The sequence below is a fragment of the Chelonoidis abingdonii genome, chromosome 2 (assembly GCF_003597395.2).
Source record: "Chelonoidis abingdonii isolate Lonesome George chromosome 2, CheloAbing_2.0, whole genome shotgun sequence".
Lineage (NCBI taxonomy): Eukaryota > Metazoa > Chordata > Testudines > Testudinidae > Chelonoidis > Chelonoidis abingdonii.
The window spans coordinates 128,171,038-128,183,854 of record NC_133770.1 but is presented as its reverse complement, the minus strand read 5'-3'; the positions used below and the strand labels follow the sequence as shown (position 1 = coordinate 128,183,854).

The window sequence follows — 12,817 nt, the reverse complement described above, 5'->3', positions numbered from 1 at the left end:
AGAATAGGTGGTCAATGGGATTGCTTCTGAAGAGTTGCATCATGGAAGGGACAGTTGCTACTCAGAGATCCCCGCTCATATCAGATCTGCTTTTATCATAGTCATGTAGAGCCTTGAGGACAAGAGATCCATTGACCACAGATTTTACAGTACTGCTTTAAACAACACTAGAATATTAATGCAGCTTTATATAGAAAGAAATCCATGTTTTGGGTGATACTCAAAGTGGGACAGTGCATCATTTACATATACATAAATCCATGAAAAAGAACTGAGACAGCTATACGGATCTTTATTTATATGCAGTAATTTATATTGTACATATTCATAGGTATGCAAATTGCAGCTTTACATACAGAAATCCACAGGAAAGTCTCAGGCTTGTGCTAATTTCATAATTTAAATGAAGAATTTCCCATTGTTACAGGGGGCTTGCAAAGCTTCTATGTTCCCTGTATTTAAATAGTGATTTTCTCAGTTCTATCAAATGTCTAGTGATGCTGTGGTAGTGAAACTCCCACCATTTATATGTTGAATAATTCATTGCTACAGGAGATTTCAACCAACAGTGTGATTCACCATTTTTATTCTGAATAACTTTTTATTATATGGAGCTTATACTAGCTCTGTGTTCTCTTGCCATTATCTATTGGTGTCCTGTTTGTTATGGTGGCTGGATTGTTAATGCAGCATTTATAAAGAAATCCATAAGAACTTCATGAACTGGATTTAAAAATAGAGACTTTGAAGAAGAGCTGTGCAAGAGCAGAGCACTGTACACGGCTGAAGGAGAAAAGAAAAACTCACATGAGTAATGTAATGGTCTCTCTTTTCATCTCTACTGATGAAGGAGCACACCACTCAATTTTCTAGAATAAAAATAGCCAGTTACCAAGCCAGAGTCCTCACAAAACACAACTTTCAAAATCTGGAAATTGCACAATATCACACTATGAAAATACAGGCAACAAAGACATTACCAGGAGCAAAACAGTGAAATATTTTAACACTGTTTCAGTGCCCACTTTTAGTGGGTTCTTGGCTTTTGGTGAGCATGCATCTCTTGTATCATTTGAGGCAGCTGTTCCAAGCTTTGACAGAAGAGCTATTCTAGCACTGACCGTGACTTGGAATACTTATCCAGGGAATCAGAAAGCAAATGTGTCTCAGGCTCTGAAATACAAAAGAGGAATGTGATCATATTTGCGACTACACTATATTACACTATACTATATTATATACTATACACACACTTTGCATGCTAGCACAAAACCTCAATGTTTGTTTAGAATAGTTGCTCCTTGCACATAGTATGTCCTAATAATGCCATACACAACAGTAAAAGACTGATGAGAACCTGGGTCAAATGCTGGTGGCATTAGAAAGGAAGCTGTCTGTTCATTAACTTGGAATGTCTGCTAGATTAATCAGCCTGACTCATGTTGTGCAAAAGTTTGTTGTCTGAAGTATGTGTGAAAACTGAGTCACTGGGAGAAGACAATGCAGTAAACTTTTGCTGTAATCCTTTTTATGTAATGAATCATAAACACATATGACTCATCACATAAGGAGGATTAAAGGAAAAGTATGCTCCTCTGTCTTCTCCAGTGACTGAGTTTTTACACAATCTAAATTAATGCTCAAAAAGACAAGGCCTGAGTTACAAGAAATTAATTATTGCTGGTAAAGCAGAGGCAAGAGATGCTGTAGCAGGAAGGAGCATGACATGTTTTCATATGGTAACATCAGAACATTCATAGAAACATACAGTTTAAGGTTAGAGGGAACCATTAGATCATCTAGTCTGACCTCCTATTTCTCACAAGCCACTAAATTTGAGTCTAATAACTTTTGTTTGGTAAAAACATATTTTCCAAAAAGGCATTCAGTCTTGGTATGAAGACATCAAGAGAAGGTGAAACCATCACTTTCCCTGCTAGTTTGTTTCAGTGGGTAATCACCTTCATTGTTAAAAAAATTGTGCCTACTTTCTAACTTGAATGTTTCTGGCTTCAGTTTCCAGCCAGGGCCGGCGCTTCCATTTAGGCGGCTATCATAAAGCATAATTCCCAATTCTGAACCTTAGAGTCCAAAATGTGGGTGCCTGCATGAAACCTCCAAGCTTAATTACCAGCTTGGATCTAATAGCCCTGCCACCAGCCAAAAATTTCCAGTGTTTGGCTCACTCTGGTCTCCCCAAAACCTTCCCTGGGGGACCCCAAGACTCAGATGCCCTGAGTCTTACCACAAAGGGAAATAACGCCCCTCCTCTTGTCTTCTCTTTACTTCCTCCCCAGGCTTCCCCTCCGTGGTTATCCTGGAAGATTACTGTACTTAAACTCCTTGAATTACAAAATAGAGAGGGCACTTTACCTCCCCTCCTTTCTTGTTCTCTCCCAGTCTTTCCCTGAGAGAGACCATAATCCTGCACAGGGATTTCTATCCCCTAGAGCCTCACTTAGAAAAGAAAAATCCAACAGGTTTAAAAAGAAAAGCTTTATATAAAAGAAAAGAAAGACATAAAATGGTCTCTTGTATCAAGATAACAATATACAGGGTCATTGTTTTAAAAGAAAAATATGAATAAACACCCTTATTCAAAAAGAAACACAATTTAAACATTCCAGCAACTACACACATGTAAATACAAAAAAAACAATAAAAGCCTATTGTTTTTCTACCTTTGTACTCACAACTTGGAAACTGAAGATTAGAAGCTTGAAGATAGAAAGATCCCTCTCATAGCCAAGAGACAGACAAAAGACACAGACCCAAACATTCCCTCCCTGAGCTTTTAAAAATCCGGTTTCCTGATTGGTCCTCCAGTCAGGTGTTTGGTTCCCTTTGTTAACCCTTTACAGGTGAAAGAAACATTAACCCTTAGCTATCTGTTTATGACAGTGGCCTAGGCAATCACCTAGGGCGCCAGGATTATTGGGGGGCGGCATTTTGCCAGGGGAGGGGGCGGCAGGCAGCTCCGGTGGACCTGCTGCAGGTGTGCCTGCGGAGGGTCCCCTGGTCCCGCGGCTCCAGTGGACCTGCCGCAGGCATTCCTGTGGATGGTCTGCTGCTCCCGCAGCTCCAGTGGACCTCCCGCAGGCACGCCTGCGGCAGCTCCACCAGAGCCGTGGACCAGTGTGCGGGGCGGCGAAATGGCCGTGCATCTAGGGTGCTAAAAACACTAGTGCCCGTCCTGTTTCCAGCTACTAGTTTTTGTTATGACTTTCTTCACTAGATAAAAGAGCTTTGTTATTTTCTCCCCTTGGAAGTACTTATACTGTTAAATCAAGTCACCTCTCAGTTATCTCTTTGATAAACTAAACAGATAGAGCTCTTTAAATCTCTCACTGTTAGACATTTTCTCTCATTTTTGTGGCTGCTTTCTGCATCCTCTCCAATTATTCTACATCATTTTTTAATGTGTAGACACCGGAACTGTAAGCAGTATTTCAGTATCAGTCTCACCAATGCCATACATAGAGATAAAATCACCTCCCTGCTCCTACTCACTACTTTCCTGTTTATACATTCAAGGATTGCACTATCCCTTTTTGCATAGCATTGCCCTTGAAGCTCAAGCTGAGTTGCTTGTCTAGCGTGACCTCTAAATTATTTTCAAATTTACTGCTTTCCAGGATATAGTCGCCTGTTCTGTAGATATGGCCTACATTCCTTGTTCCTAGAGTAATAACTTTGCATTTGGATGATTAAAATGCATTTTGTTTGAATGGGTTTATTTTACCATCACATCCAGATTACAGTGTAGACATACCTGTATAGAGCAATCAGAAGTGTGACTGCAGCATACGTAGACATATCTGAGCTAGTTTTGATCTAGCTAGCTCAAATAACAATTGCAGTAAAGCCAGGGCTGCATGGATGGCAGCGTGGCCGGTGCAAGCCCCTGCAAGGTCTCTAGGTATGTACTCAGGCGGCTAGCCTGAGTTGCTGCCCAAACTACTGCCCACAACTTCGCTGCTGTTGTTATTCAGGCTAGCTATACAGCAGCTAGCTTGGGTAAATCTACATGTGCTGCAGTCACACACCTGACTGCAGTGTAGACATACCACATCACTGCCCTGTCCTTCTCATTATTTACCTCTTTACCAGTGTTTGTGTCATCTGCAAATTTTATTAGCAGTGATTTTATATTAACTTCTGGCTCATTGATGAAAATGTTGACTAGTGTTAGGCCTAATACCAATCCCTGCAGAACCCTTCTAGAAACATCCCCATTCAATGACGGTTCCACATGGATAACTATGGCAGTTAGCGAGTTCTTAATCCATTTTATGTGTGCTTTATTGATATTGTATAGTGTTAACTTTTTAATCAGAATGTCATGCCTTATAAAGTGAAATGTTTTATAAAATTCTAAATACATTGTCTGTTCAGTACCTTTATCAACCAAATTTTAATCTTATCAAAGAATTAGATGGCAATTGTTTGACAAGATCTATTTTCCATAAGATCATGTTCACTGGTAGTGAAATTACTCCCATTCTTTATTTATTGAATTCTTTATCATCTCTTTCATTACTTTGCCTGGGATTGATGTGAGGTTAACTGGCCTATACTTACTCAAATCATCCTGCTTGCATTTTTTGAATATCAGTACAATATTAGTACTTTATAACCTTCTGAAATTTCCCTGGAACTTGAAGATTTATTAAAATTAATATTAGTGGGCCAGAGATCTTCTCAGCCAGCTCTTTTAGGACTCGTTGGTGCTAGTTGTCTGCGTTTTCTTTTTTAAAATTTTATCCCTGGTAGAAATTATCTAAAATCCTGCTTGGTTACTTATGGAATGGAAGGTACTTCATCATCCCTATGCGATATAAGTACATCATCTTGCTTTTTTCCATATACACAACAGAAATATTTATTGAACACTTCTTCCTTTTATATATTATTAACAATTTTACCATCTCCATCAAGAAATGAGCCTATATCATTTTTAGGATTCCTTTTGTTCCTAATATACTAAAAAAATAAAAATAAAAATCCTCATTGTCCTTAGCTCTGACAGCCAGGGATTTTCTTCTGATGACTTTAACTTCTTTTTGTCATGGGGTACAGCCCCCAATGCCGGACTGGCACCTCCTCCTGGTCACGCTGGGGATTAGCTTGAGGCCTACACCCATGTCCATGGTCTGCACACTGCTACAATTTCTCTGTTCCCACCTAAGGCTCCTCTCTCAGCTCCCAGAAGGCAACGGCCTCTTTGCAACTCAGCCTTCCAGCCATCTCACTGCCTGGATTTCCCCCTTCTGTGGGTGGAGGAGAACTGATTTATAGCCTCTCAATTGGTCCAACAAAGACAGCGCTCTGCTTCAAGGCAACACAAAAGCTCATTATGGAACGACTGTTATGAAGAAGAAGGAAATACAACCCCCCCCCCCCCCAAAAAAAAAATACTGAAGAGAAAAGGCAGATGGTCCTTTTTCTTAATAAGACAGACAGTGTATGAGTCTGTCTTAGTGAATGGTTCTTTGGTATGATTCTGACAAAACTAAAATGGGAGAACTGAGGCTTTGGCAAACTGATAGGTCATCTTAGCCCATTTCTGGATCATCTACTGCTATTACTCAGATAAAAGTGTATGGGTCCAGCTGAAAAAATCTTAGTTTTAGTACTTTGTAGCCCTCCTTTTTTTCTGGGAGCAATGTGTCTTTAGGAATACTACTGCTTTTTTGGATGATATGTAGAATAAAGGGCTTTGTAAAAATGTTTTGATGCCATTTCACCAGGATTATCAGGGGCTCATTTTCCTTGTTATATTTTCAATTTCTGAAGTACACGTTGAAATTCAGTGCATACACATATATTCCATATACATATCTATGCATATGGCCTCAGATTATCCCCTGTTTTACACACTGTGTAGTAATTTGCATCTACATGAATGTAAAAATATTGCTAAATCCAAATGGTAGAGTTCTGCACCACATTCACTTTACACAGGTTTAAGTTGTGTTGTATTGAAAACAGTATTAAACTTATAAGCTATTACTTTAAATATAAGTGGTCCTACTTCCACTTACGAGGCTCTGAAGGGAAGCATGCAATCTGGGTCTTGTGCAGTCAGTCTGCAAAGAGCCATTTTAGAGTCAGGTGTGTTGAGTTGTGTTCTTCTGCATTATGGATCAGCCTGTTGTGTGCCTCTGTTATTTGTGTTAGAGTTCTGGATTCTAAGAAATAAAGGAATGTTATATTGCAACCTTAGATAAAAGATAAAAACATAAAAATATGTTAACTTCTCTGTTTGTTTGCCATGAATATAAGTGGACACATATTGTGCAAGGCATTGTGCAATCAAGAATTGGTGTTTTCCCCCGAAGTTTTTCTTCCAACATCACTCAGAGCTAGAAATGCATGTTGGTATTGGTATCAAAACAGGGAAGACAGATGTGGGGAAGACCCCTGATGGAGAAAAGTAATTTAGATGCTAGTGATATTAAATGTTGGCACATAAAAATGGCCATTTGGGGTCAGGCCAATGATTCTATCTAGCTCAGTATCCTGTCTTCTGACAATGTCAATGCAAGATGCTTCAGAAGGAATGAACAGAATGGGGCCATATCAGTAAAAGCTGTGTTATCCGGCACTTTATCAAACAAGAAAGCTCTATTAACCAGCATTTTTGATATCTCACAATACAAATCTTCAATCTAGTAACCAGGACTGGTATACTGCCCAGGAGGTTATGCAATTGCACATTCTGCACTCTACTTTTATGCAAAAGAGGCAGAAGATAAATAAGCAAGGTGATATCAGGGATTTATTCAAAAAAGCAGTTTCCAGGGTATATCATAGGGTTATTACAGATTCAGCCCAGTCTCCTACACTTTCCACATCTACAATGATAATTGATATTGGTAATGATGACCCTGAGGCACTGCAAGATCCTGAAGTGCCTTCTGAATGATCAAAGAAAGATTACATTTTATGTTCAGTATAGTTTTAGTGTTAAGTATATTTTTAACTATCTGGGGGTACGCCATGTGCTGCCCATAGTAATATGTATCATCATAAAATAACCTACTGTATAGAAACCTTTACCTGTATGCACCTAAGTGCTTCAAGAAACTAACCACTCTGCACTGCAGTACTACTGCTACTGGACTACTATTTTATACTTTACTCGTTTTATTGTATTCTAATTCTTTTAACATTGGTTCTCTATTGGTAAGGTATAACTCTTAGTTAACTGGAATTTTTGATTAACTGGCACCCTTGTTTCCCCAACATGCCAGACAACAAAGGTTTTCCTGTATTGAATGATCCATTCCCTGTTGTCCAATCCCAGCATCTGGCAGTCAGAGGATTAGGGACATCAGAGCATCCCTGATCATCTTGGCTAATAGCCATTGGTGGGCCTATCCTCAATTAATTTAATTCTTTTCTGAACCCAGTTATAGTTTTGGCCTTCACAACATCCCCTGGCAATGAGTTCCACAGTTTGACTGTGCCTTGTGTCAAGAAGTTCTGTTTGTTTTAAACCTCCAATCTATTAATTTCATTAGGTGATCCCCTGTGTTTGTGTTATATGAAAAGGTAGATAACACTGCCCTATTCATCATCTCCACACCATTCCTGATTTTACAGACCTCTATCACATCCCCTCCCCCTCCCCCACACCTTAGTAGTGTTTCCTGAGTTTTTAATCTCTCCTCCTGCGGAAGCTGTTCCATACCCTTAATCATTTCTGCTGCCTTTCTCTGTCCCTTTTCCAGTACTAATACATCTTTTGGGGGTGGGTGTACTGTAGATTTACAGAGTGGCATTTGTAGTAGGAAGAGGGCCTGAAACATAAGCCCATGTATCAGAGGCCTGGTATGAGGCCTGAGCTCAAGTAGTCAAAGCTTAGCTAATATAAAGCAATGTTAAGTTGTGAGCAAGACGCAGGCCCTGCTCACAGAATTTGGGAAGCAGAGGGCTGATATTTCTAGAGTTGCTAGGCACAAAGGACTCACGCAAGCACATTCCAGAAGGGCGGTACCAGAACACCCTGATACCAAACACGTTCTCCAAAGATAATAGGAACATGCTGACCCATCTTAAGGATAAGGTCAGGATGACAGCATGATGAATAGAAATGTTTTGATCAAACCAACAGGTACAAGGCAATGGGTGGTGCCCTAATACATCAGAGAGTGGCATCCTGATATATCAAGGGTGATACATAACTCGTTTGTATTGGTGTACAAAGATGTATCTCAGAGGGAGTGTCTTTGTTCAGCCAAGGAGGCAGTGGAAAGTCCCGCCATTGACTTGAGTTGTATCCATTGTCACGAGCATACATGTCTTAGTATCCCCGTAGTCTGCCAAGTGCTTTTACCATGCTTTGTCGACAATAAACCTGGCCAGGCACCTTCACTAGTAAATCACGTCTTGTGGTCTTATTGGGCAGTTCGCTCGAGATCTGCTGTGCCAGCTATCTGCACACAGCTAGGACAACACACAGAGACAACACACTCACGCAGCCGAACATCTGACAACATTGGTGACTCCGACGCAAAGTTTTGACTACTTTAGGCCAGGCCTCAAGCCTTATACCAGGCCTCTAATACATGGGTTTATGTTTCAGGCCCTCTTCCTACAACAGCATTATGATATTTACTGTCTTATTATCTATCCTTTTCACAATGGTTCCTAACATTGTTAGCTTTTTTGACTGCCACTGCATATTATGTTTTCAAGGACTGCAAGATCTCTTTCTTGAGTGAGAATAGCTAATCTAGACCCCATCTTTTTGTATGTTTAGTTGGAATTATGTTTTCCAATATGCATTGGTTTGCATTTATCAACATTGTTCTGGTTTACAACATTATGAGATAAATAACTGAGAGGATTATTTGCTTGAAAGTAAAGAGGTTTGAAAATGGGTGACAAAGGATGGATCACTTGATGAATAACTGTTCTGTTCATTCCCTCTGGGACACCTGGCATTGGCCACTGTCGGAAGACAGGATACTGTGCTAGATGGACGTTTAGTCTGACCCAGTATGGCTGTCCTTATGTTCTTAACGAATTTGCAAAAGTGCTTGCTGATTTCTGGATGCCCCAGTTTTGAAGCACTCAGTTCAGGATGCCCAAAGTCAGAGACCTCTTTTGAAAATGTTGGCCTTAATGAATGACAGCATTATTCCCTGTTTCATTCTATTGACTTTGGTGCAATTACAAAAGGCAAGAATGTGCGCTAAAATGTGTTCTTCAGTTTTCTTTAAATACACTTTTTGAAGATTATGGTCCTAGTAGGTTTTGCCAAAAGATGTAACTAGTGGTGCTTTTATTTAGGAATTTGTATTTATATCATACCAGTTATCGCTTGTGCTTGGAACATTCATTTTATATAATACAGCTGGAGCATAAGACATATTCTGTTCTGAGTCTGGTCAATAGAGTTATCATGTAATTATCATAAACTAGTATTTAATTATTAATTGCTACCTCTAGGGCTGTCTGTTGACTAAGTACAATATCTCATCTGAAAGTGGTGGCTAGGCTGTCAGTGAGGAGAGGGGGCAGGTAATGTATTGGCATGAATAATTGAGCTTTAATAATTTTAGCTGCATTGAGAAATCATTTCCCACACTTGTTACATGACCAAAGTGCCTTCAGCTCAGAAGCTAATCACACACTTCTCATACTCAGTGAAATGTTGCTGAGTAAAAATCAAACATTCCATGGATTCTCCAAGACCAGAGTGGCTAATGTGTTGGTCACTGGATCAAAGAGGTCTCAAAGAGTTCTAAAATATGTCCCATAGCTACTTCCCTCCGTCCCCACCCTCCATATGGATGGGAAGCACATAGAGCCAATCTTGGGATCTGCAGTATTGACAAACTATTTCTCAGTTCGTACTTCCTCCATTTAATATAACAACAAATTTAATAGAAATTGTGCATTGGCCATACACAGCCACACAAAGTTGTGGGAAGGAGTAATAATTCCCTTAACCTTGCACATCAGGTCCAGTGCTTGGATAAGAGTAAGGGCTGCACTTAACATATGCCTTACCCTAAGAAGCATAGTGTCAAGGTGGTGTGGCTTGCTTTGAGGTGGTGTGCCTACATACCATCCCTTACTCAGAGGCATGTTTTAAAAGAACAGTCTAGTCCTGTCTTTCAATTCACTTAATTTTGAAATCGGGTCTCTAGATAGCAAAGCATAATGGACTGATGTATAATAAATTAACCATTATGAAACAAGACTGGGAAATTCTATAAGACACTATGACTTTGATGCACAGACTATCGTTACTTTGGGGGAAGCGAAAGCAACATTAGAAAGAAATAAAAATGTTCCAACATGGCTTTTTGCAGGGCTGTTTAAAGGATAAAAGAAAACATGTATTGGACAACGGAGAAGTAAGAGACAACACATCCAGAATATTCAGGTGCAGATAATGCTTTCAGGGAAAAGAAAAGAACAGTAGATGTCTGAATGAACTGATGCTAGCCAAAGTGCCAAGGGGAAGAAGAGCTTTTTCACACACACACGCGCACACACACGTTTTAAAAAGCTACAGAAAATAAGTTTGAACAATTAGGAGGGAAGGAAGGCCCTGAAAATACCTACTAATAAAGAGACCAAGTGGAAAATATAGAAATCATCTGGTAATGATGATTTGCATCCCAAGGCATTCAGTACATTAGCAAATGAATTAACTGAATTGCCCATGATTATTTTTGAATAGTCGTGGCACACTTGAGAGGTTAACAAAAAAAGATCAGTGTAGTGAATTGTGGACACATCACAAATCCTGACCACACACACAAGCACGTGCATACATTGAAGCCAGGACGGCTGACTGATTCTATTGCATACAGCAGGGGTCGGCAACCTTTCAGAAGTGGTGTGCTGAGTCTTCATTTATTCACTCTAATTTAAGGTTTCTTGTGCCGGTAATACATTATAATGTTTTTTAGAAGGTCTCTCTCCACAAGTCTATGTATTATATAACTAAACTAGTGTTGTATTATAAAACAAACAAGGTTTTCAAAATATTTAAGAAGTTTCATTTAAAATTAATTTAAAATGTTGATCTTACGCCGCCAGCCCCTCAGCCCGCTGCTAGTCTGGGGTTCTGTTCACCTAGGCCGGCAGTGGGCTGAGTGAGACGTGCAGCCAGGACCCCAGCTGGGAAGGGTCTGGCAACCAGAACCCCAGACTGGTAGCGGGCTGTGCGGGGCCAGCAGCCGGGACCCCAGACCAACAGCAGCTCAGCCCACTGCTGCTCAAGGGTTCCATCCACTAGCTCCTGCCAGCCGGCATCTCAGCTGCCGGACCCGCTCAGCCTGCTGCTGGTATACAGTCCCGGCCCTGCCCACATACAGTGGGTACCTATCTTCTCCCTGGTTCTGGCCCATTCTCTTCCTCTCTCTGCACTGAGCTGAGGGTGGAAGTGGACCGAGCACAGGGCTGGGGGTGAAGGGTCTGGCCAGGAGCTAGAATGAGGGAGAGGGCTCAGGGTTGGGGCAGGAGGTTTGCGTGTGGAGGCATTTACCTGGTCAGCTCCCATTTGGTGTGAGGGGTGCAGGTGGGAATGTGAGTGGGGGTGCAGGAGCTCCCGTTTGGTGCTCAGGGTGGGGGTGGGAATGTGCAGGGTGCAAGAGTTAGGGCAGAGGGCATGTGAGGGAGTGCAGGTGTCAGGGTATGTATGGAGGTGTCAGAGTCAGGGCTGAGGTCATGGGGGGGGTGAAGGAGTCAGAGGGCTGGGTGGTACAGGGCTCAGGGCTATGTGTGTGTGTGTGGGGGGGAAGGGTCAGGGCAGAGGGCTGGGTGACTGCCCCACCCCAGAACCCTCAACCCCCCCGCTTCTTGTCCCAACTACCCCCTCCTGGGACCCCACCCTCTATCTAAGCATCCCTGCCCCTTGTCCCCTGACTGCCCCCCTAGGACCCTATCCCCATCTGTTCCCTGACTGCCCCAACCCTTATTCACACCCCCGCACCCAGACAGAACCCCCTGGACTCCCATGCCTATCTAACCACTGACAGGACCCCCAGAACTCTGGACCCATAACCCCCCCCAATCCCTGCCTGCCCCAACCCTTTTCCACACCCCTACCTCCTGACAGCTCCTCCCGATTCATCAACTCCCCCCAGCTCCTTGTCCCCTGACCACCCCCTCCAGAGACCCTCCCACCCTAACGGCCCCCCAGGCCCCTCCTTGCTCCCTGTCCCCTGACTGCCCTGACCCCTATCCACCCCCTAACAGACCCCTGGACTCCCATGCCCCAACCCTAACTGCCTCCTCCAGAGACCCCCCCTCCACTGCTAACCACCCCCGGGGACCCCAGCCACCCTGCGCCCTGTCTGCCCCCCAGCCCCGAACTCCTTACCATGATGCTCCCAGCTCATCCGGAGTTTTGTCGCCGCCGCGCGCGCGCAGCCTAGCCCCGCCCCTCAGAACGCTGTGCGCGCGGCAGCGAGGCTCCGGGTGAGCTGAGACCTGTTTTTCCTCCCCACGGAGCCGAACGCTGCCCCGCGGGAGCGCGCAGCCCCACCCCCAGAGCGCTGCGCGCGCGCGCGCGCGTCGGCAGAGGAGGGGCCGGCGTCTTGCTGCGCTGGGCTGGCGCTCCGGCCATGGAGCGCGGACCCTGCAGCTTGCCGCGCCGGCAGGATTTTTAATGGCACACTGGGGTCCCGGCAGGCTCCAGCGCCCCATTAAAAATCAGCTCGCGTCCCATAGGTTGCGGACCCCTGGCATACAGAATGAAGAAAAACATCGCATCTACTATTTAACAGCTGATTCAGCCCTAAGAAAATATAACTGCAATTTCACATAAACAGATTCAACACTGCTCAAC

The 12,817-nt window shown here is 42.8% G+C and overlaps 1 long non-coding RNA gene across 1 annotated transcript; it reads right to left on the bottom strand.

Moving 5' to 3' along the window:
* Nucleotides 1–272: 272 nt before the first annotated feature.
* On the bottom strand, nucleotides 273–12,409 carry LOC116824558 (uncharacterized). Its single transcript, XR_004373659.2, has 3 exons — nucleotides 12,350–12,409; nucleotides 6,045–6,191; nucleotides 273–1,173 (listed from the first exon to the last, which is right to left on the bottom strand). It is a non-coding gene; the product is annotated as an uncharacterized LOC116824558 (long non-coding RNA).
* Between the last annotated feature and the right edge of the window lie 408 nt (nucleotides 12,410–12,817).